This window comes from Homalodisca vitripennis, chromosome 2, assembly GCF_021130785.1.
Source record: "Homalodisca vitripennis isolate AUS2020 chromosome 2, UT_GWSS_2.1, whole genome shotgun sequence".
NCBI classification, from domain to species: domain Eukaryota; kingdom Metazoa; phylum Arthropoda; class Insecta; order Hemiptera; family Cicadellidae; genus Homalodisca; species Homalodisca vitripennis.
This window is the reverse complement of record NC_060208.1, coordinates 197968983-197984437: the sequence shown is the minus strand read 5'-3', so window position 1 is coordinate 197984437 and position 15455 is coordinate 197968983.

Below are 15455 nucleotides of genomic sequence, written 5' to 3'. Positions count from 1 at the left end.
GTAAAATTAATTATAGAAAAACGGAATGAAAGTGCATCAGGGGATTCTAAAAATGAAGAATATTAAGATCGTGATGGAATCTCCACCAGCGCGTGGTGTTGAGTTACTAAAAGTAAAGTAGGACTTCATGTTAATTAATTTATCTAATATATATATATATATATATATATATATATATATATATATATATACAGCCGCATTTTATAATATCATTTCACACGCTTCAAAAACTGAATTAAATACTATATAACTTAAGGGGACTCGGATGGGCAAAAAAAATTTTTTTACCAAAAATAGTTTTTTTGTGATTTTGTATTCCCTCTTTCATTCTTTTTTCAGAAAATACTTCACTTAAGATTTTATGATGGTTAGTTGTTTTTTTATAGCTGTTTTTCTAAAGAATTGCAAAGAGATTTTGACGTGCAAGTACCAGAGAGCGATGGCCAATAAGGAGGCCTATGATCATAAAGATCATTTCCACCTGCCTAAAGTGGTAATGGACAAAATAAAACCAATGTTTAGGGACTTGGCTTCACCAGACCTTCTAAGGACATGTTTACACGGAGGTACACAAAACCCCAATGAATCCGTCAACAACATAATTTGGTCTCGACTTCCTAAAAATACATTTATGCTAAGGTCAACCCTTGAACTAGGTGTATATGAGGCTGTTGCTTGCTTCAATCAAGGTAATATTGTGAGATGTTTAGCTTTAACAATTAGGCTACAAGCTTGGCAAAATTTGGTCAGACAAATGAAACAGAAAGATGAGATCCGAATCCGACAAGCAGAAAATGCCATCGAGGAATTAGAAAAGAAGTGCCGGCAGAGGGCAAAATTAACCAAATTAAGACTGGAAGAGTTGCTTGAGGAAGAAGAGGATCCAAATAACCCAGCATATTCCCCTGGACACTATTAACTGTAGTTTATTTTTGTATTTTTATAGACTTGGTTACAATGAACTTCAAATGCGTTTTCTGTAAAACTATGTTTTTTGTTCGATAGGTACACTTTTCTCAAGAACTATTATAGGTAGCCTGTTGATTCTTTTTTAATTTGTTCCCTAAGTAATAATCTACATTTTGAATACATATTATTGCCTTATGTTCAATACTTAATTTTATACATCAGAGTAAATTGTAATTTTTTATGATATTTTTTTGCATAAAAAGAAAAAAAAATTCACACGTTTATCTGAAAAGGTTTTTTATAACCCTGTATTCAAAATTTAAGAAAAGTACAAGGAGCAGAATAAAAAAGAATTAACTGGCTACCATTTATAGTTTTTAAGATAATGGTACCTAAAATTCATCAAATTAACATTGCGGGGATAGGCCCATCCGACTCCCCTTAATAACAAGGATATGTATTTTTAAAATTGAATAAACTTATATTTGAATCAAAAATCAGATACGGTATTGTGGTGAACCCCACGGAGCGTGTTAAAATGTGACTATTGTTACGCTTGTTACGGATTTTAAAATTGTTTTACGCTAGAAAGGAAGATTATGTATACTTGTACAGCTTTTTAGTGGGTAATTGTTTTTATAGATTGGATGCTCTTATTGCATTGCATTAATATCAGTGAATGTAATGAAATCTTTTTTAAACAGTGCGGAGGAAATTGTTCAACTCAGCAAACAGTTAAATGTATTGATTTTTTAATGTTATTAATAAATCTTACTAAAGAATGGCCTGGAACTTAATAACTGGCATGGATATAATCAGTTAGTAGTTACCACGATTGATTGCCATACACATTACTGTTAAGAGACTCAAATCCTGCCCATTGTGTGTACGTGTGACTCTGTACACTCAGCTCACCCTACGAGCCCACATTCACATGCAAATACCCATAATCCTCCGGAACCGGAGAGGGGCATTGAATTGTGAGGGAAGTGAATTGGCTCTAGAATTTAATTATGAATTAATGAATCTTCTCATTTATAATGTCATACTTAACTTTAATTTTCTAGTTACTGTTACATACTGTTTGCATAGAGATGTATTATTACCTTTACTCTATCACGGTACTTAATTATTAAATCACCTAAAATACATAGTTTAGTAAACGTTTTTCTCATCATCGCTTCTTATAAAATATTTTGCATCTTTATCGCAGAACTCTTTGGGAAAGATTTATTGATAAGGTTTTCATCTGTAGACCTTACATTTTGCATGCAACTTCATGTATACTTTGAGAAGAGTGAGATTGATCATGGTTCATGCTACTTAAGCCTATCATTAAGTAGGCTGGCACATTTTCTCTTTGGTCTGCAGAGAGAATGTAAATAGTTGTCTGTACAGTTGTTTGTCTTTTTGAAGGATATATTTTGAGTAAAATGAGCCATACACAAGAAAGTTAGGATAAGAATTACTGAAGTCTGGTTCATGACGCTGAATGATGCTTACTCACATTCGTGTTTTGTTTAAGTTATTGTAATCTCTAAGTCAATACGGTTACTCCTTAGTGACTGGAAATTTCACATTAAAAGAAAAACAAACTTTTTACAGTGCAAAAATATGTTTGCCTTAAAGTTCACCTAGAAATACCTTCATTGCAATTCCAGTACATTTTGATGTGACAACTTTCATTTAAGAATAATTCTAGTATGTTCTCAGGAAAATTCTGAAGTTTATGGAAAAACAACCCTAAGCAAACCGCTATGAGACAAAAATGTTCATTACTGTGAGTGAATAAATTGTTTACAGGACAAGCTCGCGTGAGCAACCGCCCTCCCGAAAATCGATACCACAACAAGCCGGATATACTGCGACACTTCCAGTCTTAAAGAGATACCAAACTGTGCACTGAACTGTAATCATTATTAAAACAAAACAAGCCGGACATACTGCGACATTTCCAGTCTTAAAGAAACACAAACAGTGCACTGAACTCTAATCATTTTTGAACACAACAAGCCGGAATTACTGCAGCACTTCCAGTCTTAAAGAGATACAATCTGTGCACTGAACTGTAATCATTATTTGAACACAACGAGCAGGACATACTGCGACACTTCCACTCTTAAAGATATAAAAACTGTGCAGTGAACTGTAATTATTAATTGATCACAAAAAGCCGAGCATATTGCGACATTAATTGAACACAACAAGACGGACATACTGCAATACTTCCAGTCTTAAAGAGATAAAAACTGTGCAGTGAACTGTAATCATAATTGATCACAACAAGCCGAGCATATTGCGACATTAATTGAACACAACAAGACGGACATACTGCAACACTTCCAGTCTTAAAGAGATAAAAACTGTGCAGTGAACTGTAATTATTAATTGATCGCAACAAGCCGAGCATATTGCGACATTAATTGAACACAACAAGACGGACATACTGCAACACTTCCAGTCTTAAAGAGATAAAAACTGTGCAGTGAACTGTAATCATTAATTGATCACAACAAGCCGAGCATATTGCGACATTAATTGAACACAACAAGACGGACATACTGCAACACTTCCAGTCTTAAAGAGATAAAAACTGTGCAGTGAACTGTAATCATTAATTGATCACAACAAGCCGAGCATATTGCGACATTAATTGAACACAACAAGACGGACATACTGCAATACTTCCAGTCTTAAAGAGATAAAAACTGTGCAGTGAACTGTAATTATTAATTGATCGCAACAAGCTGAGCATATTGCGACATTAATTGAACACAACAAGACGGACATACTGCAACACTTCCAGTCTTAAAGAGATAAAAACTGTACAGTGAACTGTAATCATTAGTTGAACATAACAAGCTTGACATACTACGACATTTTCAGTCTTAAAGAGATACAAACTGTGCACTAAAGTGTAATCATTATTTGAACGCAAAAAGCAGGACATACTGCGACACTTCTAGTCTTAAAGAGATAAAAACTGTGCACTGAACTGTAATAATTATTTTTACAAAACTAGCTGGACATTCTGCGACACTTCCAGTATTAAAAAAATAAAAACTTATTAAATGGATTGTTAAATCATCGAAGGAATCCTGATATCCTTATTCTATATGCTATAATATAAACGTGACGAATATTTAATTATTCTGCTAAGTGGATTGTTTTGATATTCCGTCACATTGAATACATAATGACATATTTATTATCTTAGATTCATAATTCCTTTATGCTTTCATCATAACTCACTATCAATGTAACGAATCTGAAATAAAGGCTTACTGAAAAAACATTCTTTGGTTCCCAGAATGATTTACACATAATTTGAGAGCAGTCATAATTTTAAATAAACGTAATTGTGAAAAATTATAAGTGTTCTATGACTGTTGTACTGTAGTTTTTATATTTATCCTTTTTACTGTTATATTAACCGCTAAGGAATGAAAAAATAAATAAAATAAAAGGTTTTAATATGGAATAACACCCTAGAACCTAGGTGGTTACAATGTGATCTAAGAACTTTTGATATATAAAGAAAGATATTCTATTTTTGATGTCAGAAATATATGTGTCAATTTGGATCAATTCACATGCCGTTCTACATTTTGGTGCACTTTGAAAAAATATTTCAGAACCTGTTTGTGCAGCTATTCCTTTGACTGAGTGTTTAAACATGTGTTTGGGTGTGATTGTGACACTCATATTAAATAAAAATAAACGGATAATGATGATGTTCATCATTCAGTAAGTTAAACAACAAAAAGTGCCAAAATTAACAGAAACAGTCAGTTTTGTCTGGTAATTTATCTTAAACAAATAAGATACTGACACTTTTTATTGTTAAAAGTTTTATATAAAATGGAGTCAAAATTTTTTTTAAGTATACAACTTTATGCTTTATGTGTTTATCAAAGTGGATAAAAACATAAGAAAGCATGCCGCCCTTTCAGTATTTAGCACTGAAATCTTTCCAATTTCCTTTAATTATATTAAACATTTCACATAGTTCTTAGAACTAGAAAGTAAGTATATATGTGTAAATATATACATCTTAGCAGTTCTGATTCTGGCAGGTTATATTTATGAGCATGACATAAAACCTAAAGTGTCATTTTCAGACATTGGCTGCCAATAGACTATAAATGTGACTCCCTGCAGAGATCTAGACGTACCCGTCTAACCATGGTACCCCAATATTGGCAGGTCTTCTCGTTCCTGACCGTCACATATAAAAGTCTAGTGATAATCATTACAAATTTGAAATTGTTATTTGCCTTAAATACTGGATATAATAAAATAAAAAGGCATAGGTATTTCGCTGAATAGTCTTAAATGGCATCTGCCTGTAGAGTATTGAGACGACCACGACTAAAGACTGGGTTAAGCCATCATACACTATGCCAAAGTTAGTTAAGGTAGGCCATGGATCTGTCAAATAAAGCTTTCCTGGACTAAAACATGTTTTGAGTAATTTTATTTATGGTGACAAAAATATCAAAAGCTCAATGTCACGGAAATATATTTATTGTGGAATCAATGTGATATGCTTATTTTCTTTAATTTTCACAAGAAAAATCTGCTCACACTGCTCTATTAAAACCTGAACCTTTGGGTAACACTAGTTCCATTCAATTGAGTGTTGAGCCAGTTGTGGGAGCGACTATATTGCCAATGAGATAACAGCCAAATTTTACTAAAAACAATCTGCAAGACCATAGCGGCCTCGCTTATTAGTGCCCCACACTTGATAGTAACTATCACTGGAAGAATCTCATTCATAATCACTCATTTCATTCCAGTTATTATAGAATGTTATTTATTACTTTGTATATATTTTCTGTACTTATATTTTGTCATACGTCTATTTATTATCTTTGTTGGAGCATATGCGTTTTAATAATTATTATTAATTGTTAAATTTATTTATGAATTTTTTTATTATTGATGAACAGTTTGAAATTTATTTTAAATTGTAATTCTAATCCTTTGACAAACATGACTACATACTGAATAGAAAACCTCATACATTATATAAAAATTGCAAATACAGTAATGTTTTCTGTGTTCTACCAATGTGTTCTGCCGCAACTCTGCCAAAGTATGAGGGAGGTGATAGCAACCTTTGTGAGAAATCATCGTTACTTCTCTCCCCATACTTTAGACGGACCAAAAGACAAATATTTGGAATAGACAGGGGTAAAAATTTACACAAAACAATATTTCAATGCACGTCTTTAGAAATATACTGAGTAAGGGGGATTTTAATATTGACTTCTTAGATGTACATGCCCTCCACTTGTTGGGATCGTTTGGTCTTGTCTGGTCAATGGACACACCAACACGAGAGACCGCCACTTCAGCGATAACAAGTGACGACGTCATTAAAAATCTCACTGACTGCCAAGTTTTTGTGATCAACGCAGCAATCTCACAATCAACGCACTTCTCAAAGTACATCTATGCAATCGAAAAAAGTTGGAGGTTTATAAATTTCTTAGATTTTGTCGAATCAAAATTCAAAAAAATTGAATACCATTTCAATTTTTATTTGAATGTAAGCAGCCCTTTAATTAAAATCCAACCTTAAGCTAAAATGGAGAAATGTAAATGGATTACCAAAGGTATCATGGTTTCGAGAGAAAAATTTATATTTCCATCCAAGATCTATACGCACTCAAAAAATTATCAAAATTATAAGTAAACGTATAGAAAGATAATCAGAGCTGCTAAAGCTTATGATGTTACCATATCACTAAGTGTGTCAAAAAAGTATAAAAACTGCGTGGGCTTATCAATAATAAACATTATCAAATGACAAACATATTGAACTGCAGATTGATAGCGAACAAACAAGCAAAACCACCAGAGTCGCTGATGAGTGCCCTTGTTGGCACTGACCAAAGACTTAGTCCTAATGAGCGTCAGCCACTCCCCCCGCCAATAAGAAGCTCAGCTGCTTCCTCAATGACTTAAATCATGTGTCAATGTGGCTTTTGAAGCAGTGTTATAAACATTTTTGGGGCCGTTTGAACATTTGATAAATGTCTCTTTTCGTTTTGGAACATTTTTATTACCCTCCTCTCTTAAAAACGGCCAATTTTTAAAAGGGGATTCCAAATCCGTTCAAAAATACCGCCCGATATAAATTCTATCAATTTTCAAGATAGTTTTTGAAAAAATGTTTCTGAATCGGCTTGTAAATTTCTTAGAAAAACACAACCTACTATTATCAAGATTCCGAAATGGAAAGTCGATAATTAATGCAGTGGGGTGTATAGTTGACTTGATAGTGGAAGGAATTGAAAGTCAAAGAGATACGCTTAGTATTTTTCTTGACTTATCAAATAAAGTTTGCGACTATTGTGATCATGGCATCTTAAGTAAGGAGTGCCATTAGGGTTGCTCTTGAAATTTGGCATGCAGGTACCTTTTGCAATATGACCCACAGGAAAAGTCTAAAAACCGGACATTTTTACTTTTAAACCCCTCGAAAAAATTATCAAAAAAAACGCGCATTTTTACCTTTGCAGGCCTTTTTTGTAAGCCCTAAAGCGGTCAAACAGATTGGAGCTGGCTTGGATCTGACGAAAAATCGTTAGTCAGGAATGGAGTGAACTACAAAAAAGGTCCAGTGACTTTTTGTCCTATCTTCCTTGGTTAAGCGACAAAACGCTCGAATATTTAACATTCCAGAGATTTTTTTTTCGATAAAAATAATGTTTCGAGCCCGATAGCGGTCGAACCGTTGATCTTAGCTCAAATCTGATTGACCCATCAAAGTAGAAAATTACGCGATCTACAGAAAAGGCCAGTGACTTTTTGCTCTACCTCCAGTGGTTCGGCCGAAAAACGTGATTATGTGCAATTTTTTTTTAATTTTTACGTGAAACTTTTGTTTTTGGGGTCGATAGCGGCGAAACCATTGGTCGGAGGTCAAAATAAAACGAATGTTTGATTTAGGAAATAAGGTAATTTACAAAAAAGGTTGAGTAACCTTTTACTCTATCTTCATTGGTTTGGCCGCAAAATGCGTTTAAGTGAAAATATTTGAAAATTTTCGCCTAAAAATTTACCTTTCGGGCTTGATAGCGGCTAAACGGTTGGTCGTAGCTCAAAACAAATTCAATAAGATTTATCAAATCACGTGATCTACAATAAAGGACTTGTAACGGTTTGCCCTATTCTCAATGGTTTGGCCGCGTAACGCGTTTTAAAGTATTGATTTTTTTAAGTTTTACGTGAGATTTTGTTTTCTGGGCTCCATTGCAGACAAAAGCTTAGCTTTTAGGCCAGATAAAAAATTTGATTTTAATACAAAATAATAATATCTACAAAAAGTTACGGTGACCTTTTACTATATCTCCCATGGTTTAGCCGTAAAACGTGATTATGTTGAAAATTTCACTTAAAAACTTATACTCCGGGCTCGATATTGGCCGAACCGTTGGCCCTAGCTTAAATGTAAAATTTTTTGTAACTAGCTATTGATAAAATCTACAAAAAAGGACCAGCAGCTTTCTATCGTTTATCTTTCCGTAAGCCTGATAAATGCTCTAAATTGTAAACTCTTTGTCGTCACTTTTAGGTGTTTTAAACTTTGCTATAACTATAATAGTGCGATTCATGCTGGTTCCAGATTGGCCTTGTATTACTACGTTAACGAGTGACTAAAACCCCCCTCCACATCGGGAGTTGGCTGAGCGTTAGTGAAGCTTCAATAGTAGATAGGGACAGAGTGTTTTTTTTATTTAATTTTATGAAATATTAGTTCATTGTCAAAACTCTGGCGTGGAATAATAATTTTTAAACTAACTTAAACCCCCTGATGAACGTTTTTATTTTTATAAAAATTACTTGTGCCCAGACACACATTTACTAGAAAAGTAACACGCGTTCTTTAACCCCCGAAAACATTAAACCCCCTCCCGGGAATTGCCTGGTAGATGAACTCCTGAAAAAATTACACCCCCTGATCTACTTAATAATCTGATAAACGTAGTTTTTCTTTTCTTTACCCTAAATCTGTTTACATAATAGCTGACCAGTGCAGACTTTTATCCTAAGCGTTGTACCAACTAAACCAGAGCTCGTAGCTTCAGAGATCAGAATCGATAATAATATTACGGTTAAACCGTAAAACGCCCTCAAAGTCAAATGTTTGGGTAAATCCGGAAAATTAAACTATGATATACGCTGACATTAGTGTTACCATCAAATTCTTCTTGTTTTCTAATTTCGCGAACACATAACTTAACTGTTCTACGATGTCTATTGATTATTATTATACACCACACATAAATTGGCTGAGCGTTAGCGAAGTGATATGACCTGTACGAATCTCGGAATCGGATAGAGCAGGGAACATGAAACCTCATGTCCGAATTTAACCAATCACCAAATCCATCTAATCCTCAAATTTTTAAGCAGAGTTTGTACTACTATGTAAACGAATGACTAGTATACGTCTTTTAGCCCACATCGCGAATTAGCTGAGCGTCAGCGAAGCGTCAAAAGTATATAGGGACAGAGTGAATTTTTATTGTGTTCACAGACACAACATGTTCTAAAAGAGGCCCACGTGTGTCATTAAACCCCGGTAATATTAACCCCTTCCCCCCGGGAATTCTCTGGTATGACTAGATAATCTCCTGAATAAATTGAACCCCCTGATGTCTTAACCCCCGTTAACATTAAACCCCCCCCCCAGGGAATTTCCTGGCATGACTAGATAAACTCCTGAGCAAATTAAACCATCTATAAAACTTAAAAATACTGACTTAGGATCGGTTTTTTTTATTATATTTACACTAAAAAATTCACAATAGCTGAACATTGCAGACTTTTCTTCAATGCTATGTCCTAGCTAAACAAGAAATGGTAGCTGAAATCCAAGAATAGAATCAAAATCAACAAATTCTAATTCTAATTCTCGGATCTAACCGCTTATCCCCGAATTTGCAAGCGTAGATTTAACCGCTTATCCCCGATTTTGCAAGCGTAGAGTTTACCGCTTATCCCCGAATTTGCAAGCGTACATTATGGGGGCCTGGGGCGATCAGAAGGCGAGTATATATGTATGTATGTAGTATATATATATATATATATATATATATATATATATATATATATATATATATATATATATATAAAACAATAAGATTTCGAAGAATTTTTTTTTATTTAGGTAGGTAAGAATATGTGTTTCTATAGCTATCTGTAGTAAAGAAACCTTATGTATTCTGACAGGGGTATCGTCGGATACCTTAAATTGGTCTGTGAGACAGCAAAGTATTGTTGTGTGCAATAATGCTTCAAAAACCCTCATTGTTATAATTCTTTTATACAAATCTTAAATATTGCTTAAATGGAAAATCCCTGTGATTTTTACTTTTATAAGATGATCTATTTGACTCCTTTCCTTTCAATATTACGGCATAAATGACTAGAACTTCAAATAAAAATAGCATAATTCAGATCATTCTGCTACAATTCGAGACTACTCCGATTATCCATAAGAGTACAAATGCTTAACAAAAATTAAATTTCCTCCGTGTAGTGTTGTGTGCGTACTGACCGTGTATTAGAAGCCAACATAGGCTGGCAAGTTATTGAACTAACCACATATGGTCTGTTGAGTATTCTTCATTTTCTATCGGAAGTAGTATTTAAGGAAATTAAAGTGGTATAATTTAAAAATCTAATACATAAGCTTTTTTAAGAAATCCGTCTTATTTTATCTCTATATTTTTAGTTCTGTAGAATTTCAGCACCTAAACGGGATACACGTGCATCTGTCTGAGCTTTCAACATTAAAAACACAGGATGTTGAGAATACAAAAACTTGTATGCCAAGTAGGCTTCTATTGTTCGTGCTATGTCCTGACTGGAAGTATGGAATTATGCTCGTGGAATTTTGTAATTTATTAGCAGTTTTTTTCTCACAGCAGCAGTCTATTTGGTTTTTTGGCTATTCGCAGAGAAACTCTAACCTCTAAAACCTTCAAAGTTTAAAAGTTTTAATGGCCACCATTTTGAAAATACTACAGATAATTTCATAATATTTTTTCCGCAATTTGCCTTGTTATGTGAAATATTTGAACGAAATTTGGTATAATTAAACATATTCCTTTTTAAGGTTTTTTTCCTAAAAAACACACATACAGACAGACAGATGGGGAACTAAGCATCAGACACCCATGATCATATGGTGAAATATTATGTTTTGCCTTGACCTGAGAAATAACGTGGTATACCATAGTCCAGTTACGGAATACTTTAAATGATACTACTATAGTTATTCATTTTAGTTATGGAAAGTGGGGGAAAACTAATCACAAGCACAATTAATTGTAATAATTCTGAAGTTAGCCTTAAGACTTGATGAACACTTGTGTTTTTTTTTAAACCGCGTTCCTTAGCTTGTCAATGCACACTGAAGAGAGGTCTCTTGGTGGCGACTCAGTCGCAATCTGGCTTCCAAGCACAATGTGTGACAATAGCAACAAGTTACCTTTTGAGTTTACAGTTTATGAATATTTAAATAATAGAAGAGAAAGAACATAGATGCACAAGTGAATATTGTTTAGTCAACGTTCACCTCCATTGAGCAGCTGGTGTGTATTCTCTGACACCCCGTCGGAAAGCTCAGTCCACATCTCTTGCAACTCACTTGTCTCCTGCAGCTCCACTCCAGTGTGCTGAGGTGAGTAAGTTAGTCAAAACAAACTATCACATGTTTATATCACATGTGAATATTGTTCAGTAGAAACGTTTTTATTGTTCTCTAATGTTCGAATATATAAATTGTCTAAGATTTGTATTTATATGGTTAGAGTCCTTTATTCTTTTACTTCATTAACTTTATATATTTAATTAAAATTTAATCATGTAATATATTTAAAATATGAAATAGTATATTTCCTGTTTTATTAAAATTATAACTGACATAGATAAATACGTTATTAAAACTTGAAAAATTTTATACGTACTCAACTTCACTCTCTTGCTCTAGACTTTGGAAATACTGATTAAAAAAAATTGAGACATTTGCGAATAGAATCACATCAAAGGAAAAAAGCATACAATTCGAGGATTAACTGAATCCATCATAGTTGCTTATTACAACCAATCTTTGAGTAGAGTACGTTATCTCTTATGTATCGAAATACTCTTTTTAGCACCATGGATTTGTCTACTGCTTATCATCAAATTCCCTTACGAGATTATAAAAGAAATAAAGTGCCTTTGAAGTTGTAGGTAGGCTATCAGTTTACCAGAATACCATTTAGGGTAACAAATGGGTTACCTTGTTTCTAGAGGGTTGTCGATGATATTATACAATCTGAAAATCTAGATGGGACTTTCTTCATGTTTAGATGCCATTACGGCGTGTAGTACGTAGGTGGTAAAGAAATTTGGAGACACTTTAATTTATAAGAAAATTAAATATTCTATCCAGTCAATAAAATCACCAGAAAATCTGCCACTGCCTACAGTAACAGTTTCGTTAAGAAGTACTATTGGTATGATATCGCGCTATTCTATGTGGATATCGCACTATTCAGACAAACTTAATAGCTTAATATAAATGTAAATATGTCTAGTTTCATCTCAGGATGCCTCAGACTTTAAAAGCTTGAAAAATAAATAATAAAATCAGCCATCTGTGCTAATGATGAAAGATATTTTGTTTGAAGTTGAAACAGCTGCAACTGAGCATTCCATCGGTGTTGGTCTCTCACAGAATGGACGTCTAGTAGCATTTTTCTCAAGAACCGTGACAACAAGTGAACAAAGACGCTCTGCAGTAGAAAGAGAAGCTTACGGCATCGTTCAAGCTTTGAAAAAGTGGCGACACTTTCGGATTGGTCGTCACTTCCGACTCATAACAGACCAGAAATCATTAATGTCTCACAATAGTCACTTTAGTATAATTAAAAACAATAAAATACTTAGATAACACTCATAACTTGTTTATTACAAATATAATATTGTTTACAGCCCACTGGGTAAGATGTTGGACTTTGCTTATTTTTTTATGATATAAAGATGACAGCAACATTTCCCATCTGCGCAGAAAGAAAGCGTCCATTTCTTAAACCCCTAGAAACATTGTTAATAATTCCATTTTAAAGGTTAAACAAGGATTTTAATGGCCCATTGCCAACAAACTACTCAATTGCCAACAAATAATTACTGACGATTGTAAAGTAAAAAAGTAAAAGTAAAGAATGTCTTATTTTACCAGGCGAAGTTAGGGCTAAGAAGCCCTCTCTAACACTTAACCTGGAATTTGTTTATGAATTGTACGTACGCTTTTACTTGTCAATGCCCCAACATAACGTCGAGGACAGTAATGGAAAATTTATGTGATCTGTTTTGTTTATTTTGACTTTTAATATCATGTCAAAAGATCATAAAGACTTTCTTAGCTCCAAAGGCATAGCGATAAGTAGGTCAACACCATATAATATTCAAGATAATGACAAGATCGAACGTGAAACAGATTAATCTGGAATGATAAAATATTACACTGTTGCTAAAAGGTTGCAATTTAAGAAGAAATAAATGGGAGTATGTCAAATTATTACTTACATTCCTTTAGCTCCTTACTATGCACTGCTATGAATGTAACATTGCATAAACGAATACATATCAGAAAAGCTTCAATAATCAACATCTATCTACGTGGCTACTCGAAGTTTTCTTGAATAGAAACGTAAGGCAGCAAAGAGGTATATATATATATATATATATATATATATATATATATATATATATATATATATTATATATAATAAATATGACAAGTGGCTTTCTGTTGGATCATGATCATCTTGTAGCACATTCACATTCAACTAAATTAAATCATGCATACGCTCCATCCCATAACATACATTTAACTCAACCTAATAAACGAATTTATGATTCTGACTAGCAGCCTTTAAGACTAACTTTAACACTGCAAGAAATATAAGTCTTTCGAAAAACTGATAAACCTATTATTCTCCATCAAGGATAGGGGAATGTGATGAATAGTTAATGAACTGATACAATTTTTCATACGTTTACATCGCATGTGTATATTGTTTTGTCAAAACTTATTTTATTATTCTGATGGCCAACTACATTATTTTCCATGGTTTTTTTTAGATTATTATAATCCTTTTTTCTGTCACTTTATTAACTGAGTTTCATATTTAATCACATGTGCACTGCTGAACTGGAAAACCTGAGCTGCTGAACCACAGGTGATAGCACACTGCTTGCTCACGGCTTGAAAAACGCGCATAAGCCCTGAGAGGATCTCCATCATACATGTTGACCTGAATGATTTGTTTGAAGAAAACCTTATCATTAAACCCCCCTCCCCTCAGGTAAGATGACCAGTTACACTAAAAAGAACATGTTATACATAACACTGGTAGGCAAATTTATATGTGTAATTACCATAATTTCGACTATTACAACTGTGTCTTGTTGTATCTGTTTGTTTATCTAAGAGAGGTAATAGGAGGACCTAGTGGATTATAACATATTATGATAAATTTAAAGGGATATTCATTTCACCATAAAGTGCAATAACCTCCTTCTTGCTGTATAAAGTCCAGACATCTGTAGCTTTCCAGAGATATGTAGTTAACTCTTACTTTCTCCAAATGTGTATACACCGCTTGGGTTTCAAAGACCATAAATTAAAATATATGCTAAGTAGTATGGTTCTGTGTGATAACTGTAGTTCTGTATATATATATTTTGAAACGTTCAGAATTTAAATCCATCAATCCCATAACACAACTATGGACATTGGCATGCGTGACAGGAAGTACTTTATGTAACGTAACGGATTATACATCAAGAGCAGTAACAGAGTGAGGTTTAATGTCGCAACTGAAGTCTTAGTCGTAGGTTACTGTAGATCACAGAATGTAGTAGAGAGAATTCGGATATCATGTACTGTATTCTGTTGGAATTGTAATAATTTCCTAAACATTTAGTGCAACGCTTATGAAGACTTATTATATTTTAGTAATGGAGGGAGAGAAACACATTTTGCATAAAATATACTAACACGCAAATGGATAAACTATTTCCCTTTAACGTACCGCACACACTAACACCTATCAAAAGGAGGAAACTCGTTCAACAAACATTATTCTCCTGATTGATCTTTGATGAAGTAGAGCAGAAGAACCTGAAACTCACATTTGCAAACATAAAGCTTTTACGCTTTACACTTTACAGACGCCATTTGTCAACACAGGTTCTGTTGGTAACTGCAGACAGTAAAATGGCATCACAATCGAACATTCAATTGGTAAATGTGTCATGTATCCAGGAAAGATTTTTCTAGGGTTATTTATAATGGTAAATTAATATACAGGCGACTGAAGGTTATAGAAACATAATTACTCGTACTTGCTCTAAGAAATTTGATGAATTGATTAATACGAATTATGATAACTCTGTGTGTGTGTGTTTGTCGTTATTTATCCCTATTCTAAGTATCCAAATTAGTATTACAACCATATTAGAATACTTGT